The 9,723-nt window shown below is 40.8% G+C and overlaps 1 long non-coding RNA gene across 2 annotated transcripts; it reads right to left on the reverse strand.

The window, feature by feature from the left end:
- Nucleotides 1–454: 454 nt before the first annotated feature.
- On the reverse strand, nucleotides 455–2,887 carry LOC136712508 (uncharacterized). Of its 2 annotated transcripts, XR_010804839.1 has the most exons (4): nucleotides 2,821–2,887; nucleotides 1,858–2,124; nucleotides 1,520–1,573; nucleotides 455–849 (listed from the first exon to the last, which is right to left on the reverse strand). It is a non-coding gene; the product is annotated as an uncharacterized LOC136712508 (long non-coding RNA). The 2 variants fall into 2 exon arrangements; XR_010804838.1 differs by lacking the exon at nucleotides 2,821–2,887 and having other exon boundaries at nucleotides 1,858–2,311.
- Nucleotides 2,888–9,723: the final 6,836 nt, after the last annotated feature.

Raw genomic sequence — 9,723 nt, forward strand, 5'->3', positions numbered from 1 at the left:
AAATATACGACTCCCCACCTGCTTCCTTGGAATCAGCATTTTGGGGAAAGTCGATAACACTGCTACAGCTCACGGTCTATGAGCCTCTTTCCACTAAGGCTCATTTTTTATTTCAAAGGGTGAAAACTCTGTGTTTCCAGGCACACCGCAGCTCTGCCGAGACCCTCCATGCCTACGATGTATCTGTGGACTGAGTCTCTAAACTTCCTCTTTTTAAATCACCTCTGGACAGTCACTTTCTGTTTTATTATTTTACTGTTACTGTTATTATTATCATCATGAATTCTACTTAAGTACTTTTGTATTGTACAGATAAAGGGCAGGTCACAGCTGAACTGCAGATGACAGCTTTTTCACCACGGACTAATTACAGCACAAACGTGTGTTATTAGTTCTTGTCATGTACTTCACTTATACTTTTAGTTTTACTGTAATAAAAACACATTAAACTGCATTTTGGATTACTTCATTTATTTGAAGGGACTTGCTGCGCATACACCATAGTATTGAGAGTTTCCCAATTGGGATAATAAAGGATGGCATCGGGTCGGGATCGGGATCCCGTAGGGGGTGCTGTCTCAAACACACACCACCCATGGGCTACACTTGTGAAAACTAAGTCTGCTAAGAAAGAAATAATAATAATGAGCAGGTGTAGATGGTCAATGAATATCAAGGTAGTTTCGCATCAGGAGGAGATGAACTATGATGTCTGATGACTGTGTCCCTGTGGCAGCTCCACTGGCTCTCCCCTCTGTCTGCTCTTTATCTCAGTCACAATCACCGCAGAGATCATTGCAATCAGGCCACAGGCTATGAAGGAGGTGTAGACTGTGAGGAAGCTTGGACCTAAAGGACATGTGGGGTAGAAAAAAGCAGCTTTCAAACTAGAGTTGAAAATAAAGCTCGTTCATATTGTCATTTTCAACCCGAGATAAAACTCTGAAGCCGGGGTGAACTCACCCCTGATAGAGACCAGGGCTGAGACTGCCAACCCGGGACGAAGTGCTCACTTTGAGTTGAAACAAGTTCATGTGAAAGAAACAGGTTTATGCAAGAACAAACATCAAGGGGCAAGGGTCACGCATCGACTGTAAATAAAAATAGCAAGCGCTGTGGTGTCGGCATGAATCTGGGAATTGGCCATGCTGTGGGCAAATGAAAATACCCAGTGACAGATAAATGGAACAAAACTATTTAATAAAAGTGTTCACACAATTGCTGGCGGCCTTGCGGAGTGCTGGGTATGACAGAAGTGCATCTAAATACCACAAGAAAATGAAATAAACCTGTACATTTTATCAAGAGCCACTGTGTCTGACGTTGTGTCCCACCCCAGGAAAGTAAAGAGTTACAGACAGATTACAGGCAGTTTATAGGATCCTTGGATCACTTAGTTATTAATGGACACCAAAAGGAGCACAATGGGGCGAATGGCCTCCTCTCGATTGAACACTTTCTTATGTTCTTATGTGCTATTGCACAGGTCTGAGAAAGCACGGAAAAGGGCAATTCTTACCAGTTGTCCTCCTTCCTCCAGCGGTCCCTCCAGAAGATTCATCCCCCGCTTTATCTACAGGCGAAAGATGATATCTCAGTTTGAGTCCAGTCCTATACCCCTTCTACCTCAATCCCCTTAACCTTATTCCCTGACACCCATGACCTTCAGATGTGCATATTTGTTTTACCGCAATATCTAAGATCAAAGACAGGTTGTGTCAGTTGTACTAAGTGTCGTCACTGGAGCTCAACACTTTCAGTTATTATACAAGAACTATTTTATTCATTTAGTTTTTTATTAACCCAAACCCTTTACAAAATATGTGCCATTATTGAGATATTGGTCCAGCCACTCACCTCTCACCACCTCTAAATCGGCCACGTGTCTCTGGTTACAGAAGAACCGTCCGGCGTCGCCAGGCTGTACAGCCCTGATCAGAAGGGAGTCATTTCTGAGCACTGTGAATCTGTTCTGTGGATCATTAATTTTTTTTAAGTACAGCTCCATCCACTTCTCTGGTCACATGGTATTGACGACCACCCCTAGTGACGGTCCAGTATACCCTGAGGTGCCGCAGTCCAGGTAAACCTGTCCTCCCACAGTTGCAGTGTACTTGACTGGCCCTGTGGAGGTGCAGTGAGGAGGTTAAACATCATTGCTGCGCTGCCACTGCTTTTTAAACCTTTCCATCAATTTATTTCCTGCACTCTGTGGTGTAACTGCCCCTTCCTGCCTCTCTTCCTTCTCATTGCATCATATATCTTCCTCCCTCTCTCTCTTTGGAGATTTTGTCGTTTTGTACTCAATAATAATTGTCTTCAATCAAATTGCCGTTTTGCACAGCATTCTGTCTGTGGATTATTTATCGCTAAGTAAGAACAATCAATCTTTCTTTCTCAATCCTTCTTCCTCTGTCCACATTTTTCGAAAGCACATCTGCACATTACCTAAAACCTCTGGTCCTGTGTTTCCCGCAGCTTCCTCTTTCTGTTCAGAAATAAAGAAACCAGTAGCCCAGTAACACAGCTGCACTTAAATCTAAGCTTTGAAAGGGGCATCAAGCATCTCATCAAATCGATAAGACACTGAACAAAATCTCAGTCTAGATCATCTATCTTTGCATTAACTGTCATCAGATCTATGTAGGAAACTGTTGTCAAAAGTTGCTATGTGGCATTGATTGAGAAAATATATATGTGTTATGTAAATTACTACTACTACTGCTTTAAGAAAATATATAATCTTACATTCAAAAAAATATTGTTAAATTATTAGTCCAGCCAATCCCCCTTTGATTGCTGGGCATCTCCTTCCCTTACCTGACTGGCCATGTGTCCCCAGAGTGAGGAGGGAGAGCAGGGGCCACACCGCAGCTCTGCCAAGACCCTCCATGTCTGCGATGTGTCTGTGGACTGAGGGAGGCTGGTACTTCCTCTGTAATACACTCCTGAAGTGTCTGACTTTGAATTTGAATGTTTCCTGTACTCTTTGTGTGGCCCATTAAAGCCACAGCCACAACGTTCTCCATCAAGAACACACCATTAGAGATTCAAACAGGCTTTCACGTGTATTCCCTTTTAACACCTCCATACGGATCTATAGTATCCAGGCGGATCTATACTGATTGACTGAAGGATTTTTAAGCATCGCAATGAGGGCATTTTTTTTTCTTTCTACAAATATTTGAAACCAATATCATAAACAACAACAGCTGTAGCAAAACATTGGCACAGTGTGACACATTAATACACTCATCCACATGCACAGCTGTACAACACTGACCAGAATCTCGTCCCCAGCATAATGGAAATCATAATGTTGTCGGTCTGCTTCCAGATGCATCACTACCCCCGCCACCAAATTGCTTTATTTTAAATGTGGAGATCATTTAATACATTTTTTCTGATAACTCTTCAGACTAATACCCCTGTACCCTCATGCACTGTGCTGTGCAGTGCAGTGGGTTTGTGAAATATGAACAGCAGGCTCTCAAGGTGGCAGTAATGACCAGATAGCAGCAGGCTTGTGTTTTTCATAAATTTTCCTTCATGAATGGATGGTTGGGCCAGTCATGAGAGTGTGAGAGTGCCTTCTTGTGGTCACATGACTCACTGCACTGATGTTGGTTTAGACTGATGAGGAGGGGAGACCTGCATGTGGATTGGATCGCCTGAGGAATCTGAATTCTTTCTCCTCACCTTGCAAATCAGACTCTGTGACGTTACCATTCCCAGGAGCAGAAGTATTATTGGACAAAATCGCGCCCATGCCAGGTACACAATTGCTGATGAAAGCCAGCATCTGCAAAATTGTTTTTTGTGGACAGGAAGTTCAAAGGTCAGCAGAAAGGGCATTTTCAAATACACGGGTTCCTATATGTGTTCCATTGTAAGTATGAGCCTAACTGCACTCTGTAAGGAGTTATGAGCCAGTTCTCACTTTGACCTTAAGGAAAGGTCAAAGGTCACAATGGAGGACATTTTTTAACAGACCTCATATGAGTTCCTATCTGAGTTCTATAGCATTCAGTAGCCTATGAACACTCTTTAGGGCAATATAAACAATTATAAGCACTGATTGACCTTGGTGAGGTGAGGTCAGAGGTCAAGATTAAGGTGCTTGGACTATGTTAGCAGTAAACTTATGATGTTCATTACAAATCTGAAGTCAGATAGCAGGTTTGAGCTTTGCATTTCAAAAAAGTTATAAATTGATTTGCATGTTAATGAGGGAAATAAGTATTTGATCCCCTATCAATCAGCAAGATTTCTGGCTCCCAGGTGTCTTTTATACAGGTAACAAGCTGAGATTCGGAGCACTCTCTTAAAGGGAGTGCTCCTAATCTCAGCTCGTTACCTGTATAAAAGACACCTGTCCACAGAAGCAATCAATCAATCAGATTCCAAACTCTCCACCATGGCCAAGACCAAAGAGCTGTCCAAGGATGTCTGGGACAAGACTGTAGACCTACACAAGGCTGGAATGGGCTACAAGACCATCGCCAAGCAGCTTGGTGAGAAGGTGACAACAGTTGGTGTGATTATTCGCAAATGGAAGAAACACAAAATAACTGTCAGTCTCCCTCGGTCTGGGGCTCCATGCAAGATCTCACCTCGTGGAGTTTCAATGATCATGAGAACGGTGAGGAATCAGCCCAGAACTACACAGGAGGATCTTGTTAATGATCTCAAGGCAGCTGGGACCATAGTCACCAAGAAAACAATTGGTAACACTACGCCGTGAAGGACTGAAATCCTGCAGCGCCCGCAAGGTCCCCCTCCTCAAGAAAGCACATGTACAGGCCCGTCTGAAGTTTGCCAATGAGCATCTGAATGATTCAGAGGAGAACTGGGTGAAAGTGTTGTGGTCAGATGAGACCAAAATCGAGCTCTTTGGCATCAACTCAACTCGCTGTGTTTGGAGGAGGAGGAATGACCCCAAGAACACCATCCCCACCGTCAAACATGGAGGTGGAAACATTATGCTTTGGGGGTGTTTTTCTGCTAAGGGGACAGGACAACTGCACCGCATCAAAGGGACGATGGACGGGGCCATGTACCGTCAAATCTTGGGTGAGAACCTCCTTCCCTCAGCCAGGGCATTGAAAATGGGTCGTGGATGGGTATTCCAGCATGACAATGACCCAAAACACACAGCCAAGGCAACAAAGGAGTGGCTCAAGAAGAAGCACATTAAGGTCCTGGAGTGGCCTAGCCAGTCTCCAGACCTTAATCCCATAGAAAATCTGTGGAGGGAGCTGAAGGTCCGAGTTGCCAAACGTCAGCCTCGAAACCTTAATGACTTGGAGAGGATCTGCAAAGAGGAGTGGGACAAAATCCCTCCTGAGATGTGTGCAAACCTGGTGGCCAACTACAAGAAACGTCTGACCTCTGTGATTGCCAACAAGGGTTTTGCCACCAAGTACTAAGTCGAAGGGGTCAAATACTTATTTCCTTCATTAACATTCAAATCAACTATAACTTTTCTGAAATGTGTTTTTCTGGATTTTTTTGTTGTTATTCTGTCTCTCACTGTTAAAATACACCTACCATTAAAATTATAGACTGATCATTTCTTTGTCAGTGGGCAAACGTACAAAATCAGCAGGGAATCAAATACTTTTTTCCCTCACTGTAGACCGTGGGTCTTTCTCATCTCTGTGAGGCGTTATAGAGCTAAGAGTGGTAAAATCTTCCATTTGAGCTGAAATGAGAGGTCAAAGGTCAAAATCAAGGATGTTTTCAAATAGACCACTTATGGTTTCCCATACATGTTCAATACTAAGTGTGAATCTATCTTCAATCTGAAAGCGGTTATAAGGCAAGACAAGACATACTAAAGTGTCAAAGTTCAAACTTTATTTTTTCAGAACATATTTGGCCCCTTATGACATGATGTCGGATGACTGTGATGCCTTTGGACTGGAACTGTAACCCTGAAAATGTACAATGCAGATTAATATATACAAATATTTTTAGGAACATCTGTCTGTTTGTTTAGGTTTGTGGATAGTTTGATTCCTACAGATGTATTACAGAAAAAATACACGAAAGGTTGAATTCTTTAGTGAAAAAGTGGGTTATTAAAAGAGAGGTGGGCATGCATTTCATTTGCTTTAGTTCATATGGGAATTATTTCCAATAATTGTCACCACCGATCAAAAACCCTGCCAGGAGGGAGAAGCAGGGACTGTGTGTCAGTCTGTAGTCTACTCTACACAAAAATTGTATTCCTTGAACAGCACAACTGTTTCTCTGTGCTGGATCCTACTAACTGATTTTATTGTCCCGTGATTCAGGAAAATGCTTTAACAGGAGGTTCAGAACAGAACAGATCCTCTCTGCACTCTGCCAGTCAAAGCCATCGTAGCTCTGGTTTAGTATGTGCTGTGTGGTGCCCAGGGAGAGTGACAGGCAAGGTAGACCACTTATTAAAGCCCAGTTTGTGTATATGGCTCAGGTCGAAGAGAACATCTGTTAGACTGACACTGCATGATATTTGCAGCTGTGCTTAAAATCCTTGAATATTGTAATGCGTGCAAGACTCTGAAACCAAACCACATTTTCTACAAGAAGAATATTGTAGCAATAAAACAACAACAACTTATGATTAAAAGTTCTTATTTGCAAAAGAAGCAGAAAACAACTCATAATTTCTCCTGGGCACTTTGTAACACTACCACTTTCATGCTCATGTTCAGGCTGGTGTTTATAGCTGTTTGCTGACTTTTAACTGACAAGATGCCCGACTTCAGAAAACTATGTACCTACATGGGAAAAAACTAACCATGACTTGGCACCACAGTGACTGGCATCAAGAGGCAGGCTGGCACTGAACAAATCCAATGAATACACTGATGCCAAGGTCTGAAATCTTGGCAATGTTTCAAAATTGTATAAATATTTCAGCAGGTAATTACATGGAATGGTGGACATTGAAATTGAACAAGCACAGAGCTGAATAACTTATTGTTTAACTGATTTGTGTAATGTACTTTCCAGAACTACATTTCTTCTTGTGTGTGTTTAATTATCTAATTGTGATTGTTTTCAAGTGTAGTTGATGGCAAAGGTTAAAATAAGGTCATTAAACAGTTTATCTAATCTTTTTATTTCTTTTTAAAGAAAAGCCAATTTCCCTTCAATGCAAATCCAATACAGTTTGTTTGCATGGCAAGTCTTTGTCTCAAGCAGATTTCCAAAACACATTTTTACATTCCAGAGGATCAGCTGTTATTGGCACACTGTCATTTCTGTGGCACATTAATGCTTCTGTTATCAGAAACACTGCAGTTGTTTTCCAGTTCAGGATTTTCCTGAACAGTTGTTTCAAAACAGAAGAGTAATTCAGATAAATTCAAATAAAAGTATTGTTTGAATTGTATTGAAAGAGAAATTTAGCAATGACAGAATAATTAATTTGGATTTGAAAGTGCCCCTTATGAAAGCTTTTTAATATCACACTATACCCATGCTTTCCCTGTGTTTATACCATGCATCCATCATCTTCAATGTCAACAATATTACATCATTACATATATATATATATATATATATATATATATATATATATATATATATATATATATATATATATATATATCTAACTACATAAAGGTGTGTGTGCTGTACATGTTGTGCATAGCTCAATTTCGTCACCTTGTGGATTCTTTAGGTGTTGCATTAGAAGGCAAATTTAAAACTAGATAAATACCCTGAAACAGCCTTTCCAAGAAGGCTTTCGAAAGTAAGTGCATTGCAACGCAGAGCATGTAACACATTGCTCAACACTATGGTATTTAATTTTTTTTTTTAAATGAAAAAGTAAAAAATGTGATCTTTATCAAAGACTAAACAAAAAACTAAAAAGAATGTTTCACTGAGCCAGACTAAGAGATTTTTGTTTAATGTTTAATTCTTCTCAACAGAAATCCTAAAGGAGGTTGTTTTCTTAAAGAGCAATACATCAGAGATGAAAAGTGACAAGTCATGAGGCAATGTGCAGATCACTCTGTCAGTGGAAACCAAAGGACTTCAAGCTGCCATGTTTCAGTGTCAGATTTCATCACCATATGTCAGTGAAGTGCTAAATAATTCTGAAATATACAACTCCCCACCTGCTTCCTTGGAATCAGCATTTTGGGGAAACTACAGCTCAAGTGATATGAGCCTGTTTCCACTAAAGCTCATGTAGGTTTTCAAATCTAATTCAATGATAAAACTATGATCCCAGAACAGTACAAAGAAAACACAATAAAAATCAAGCACAAAAGTGGCACATTTCCTAATGAAAACTGGTGTTTTAAAATGCAGTCACCTTTTAGAAAACCAAAGCTTTTGATATTTTCAGACTGAGCAACACTTTCCCTGCTCTTGTGTTGGGACAAAAGAGTTCAATTTATACAGATAGCAAAGACACAAACAAGTAATGGAACACCTTAAGATCACATTAAACTTTGATGACTTGCTGCTTGCAATTTGCACAGACCCAGCGCTTTCTGTAAAGCATCACAGACGCCAACTGGGCTGTGTGAACGTCAGATATCCCGATGTTTCAAGATAATTATATACTGGGGATGAGAAGAGCTTCTTTCCTGCATAAACAGAAATGGTATGTAATGTTTTTTTAAACCAGCGTTGCATGTTTTTATTTGTTCACTGTTCCCTGGAGTTTATTTGAGACGTGATTACCTTTGATGCATGTTGAATTAGTACAGATAATTCTGACCAGAACTGCAATGTAAATTAAAAAATGTAATTATCATGCGTCTCCCAATGTAAGAACATAAGAACATAAGAAAGTGTACAATTCGACCCATCGTGCTCGTTTTGTGTCCATTAATAACTAAGTGATCCAAAGATCCTATCCAGTCTATTTTTAAATGTTCCCACATTATCAGCTTCATCCACATCGCTGGGGAGTTTGTTCAGATTGTGACACCTCTCTGTGTAAAGAAGTGTCTCCTGTTTTCTGTCTTGAATGCCTTGAAGCCCAATTTCCATTTGTGTCCCCGAGTGCGTGTGTCCCTGCTGATCTGGAAAAGCTCCTCTGGTTTGATGTGGTCGATACCTTTCATGATTTTGAAGACTTGAATCAAGTCCCCACATAGTCTCCTCTGTTCCAGGGTGAAAAGGTTCAGTTCCTCAGTCTCTCAGTAGGACATTCTCTTCAGACCTGGAATAAGTCTGGTTGCTCTCCTCTGAACTGCCAGCAGCGATATCTTTCTTGAAGTGTGGAGCCCAGAACTGTACACAGTTTCCAGATGAGCTCTAACTAGTGCATTGTACAGTCTGAACATTACTGCCCTTGTTCTCAATTCTACACTATTGACAATATACCCTAGCATCCTGTTTGCCTTTTTTATTGCTTCCCCACGTTGTTTGGATGGAGAAAGTGAGGAGTCCACATAGACTCCTAGGTCTTTCTCATGCGTTACTTAATCTAGTTCTGTTCCTCCCATAGTGTAATTATAGTGGACATTTGTATTACCTACATGTAATACCTTGCTCCTGTCCACATTGAATTTGATTTGCCAGGTGTCGGCCCACAACTGAATATTATCTAAGTCCCTTTGAATAGCCTGTGCTGCCAAGATTGTATCTGCTGAGCCACCTGTTTTAGTATCATCTGCAAATTTGATAAGTTTGCTAACTATCCCAGAGTCCAGATCATTAATATAGATTATAAGAAGCAAAGGCCCTAGTACTGATCCCTGTGGAACT

The sequence above is a fragment of the Amia ocellicauda genome, chromosome 17, assembly GCF_036373705.1.
Source record: "Amia ocellicauda isolate fAmiCal2 chromosome 17, fAmiCal2.hap1, whole genome shotgun sequence".
Lineage (NCBI taxonomy): Eukaryota > Metazoa > Chordata > Actinopteri > Amiiformes > Amiidae > Amia > Amia ocellicauda.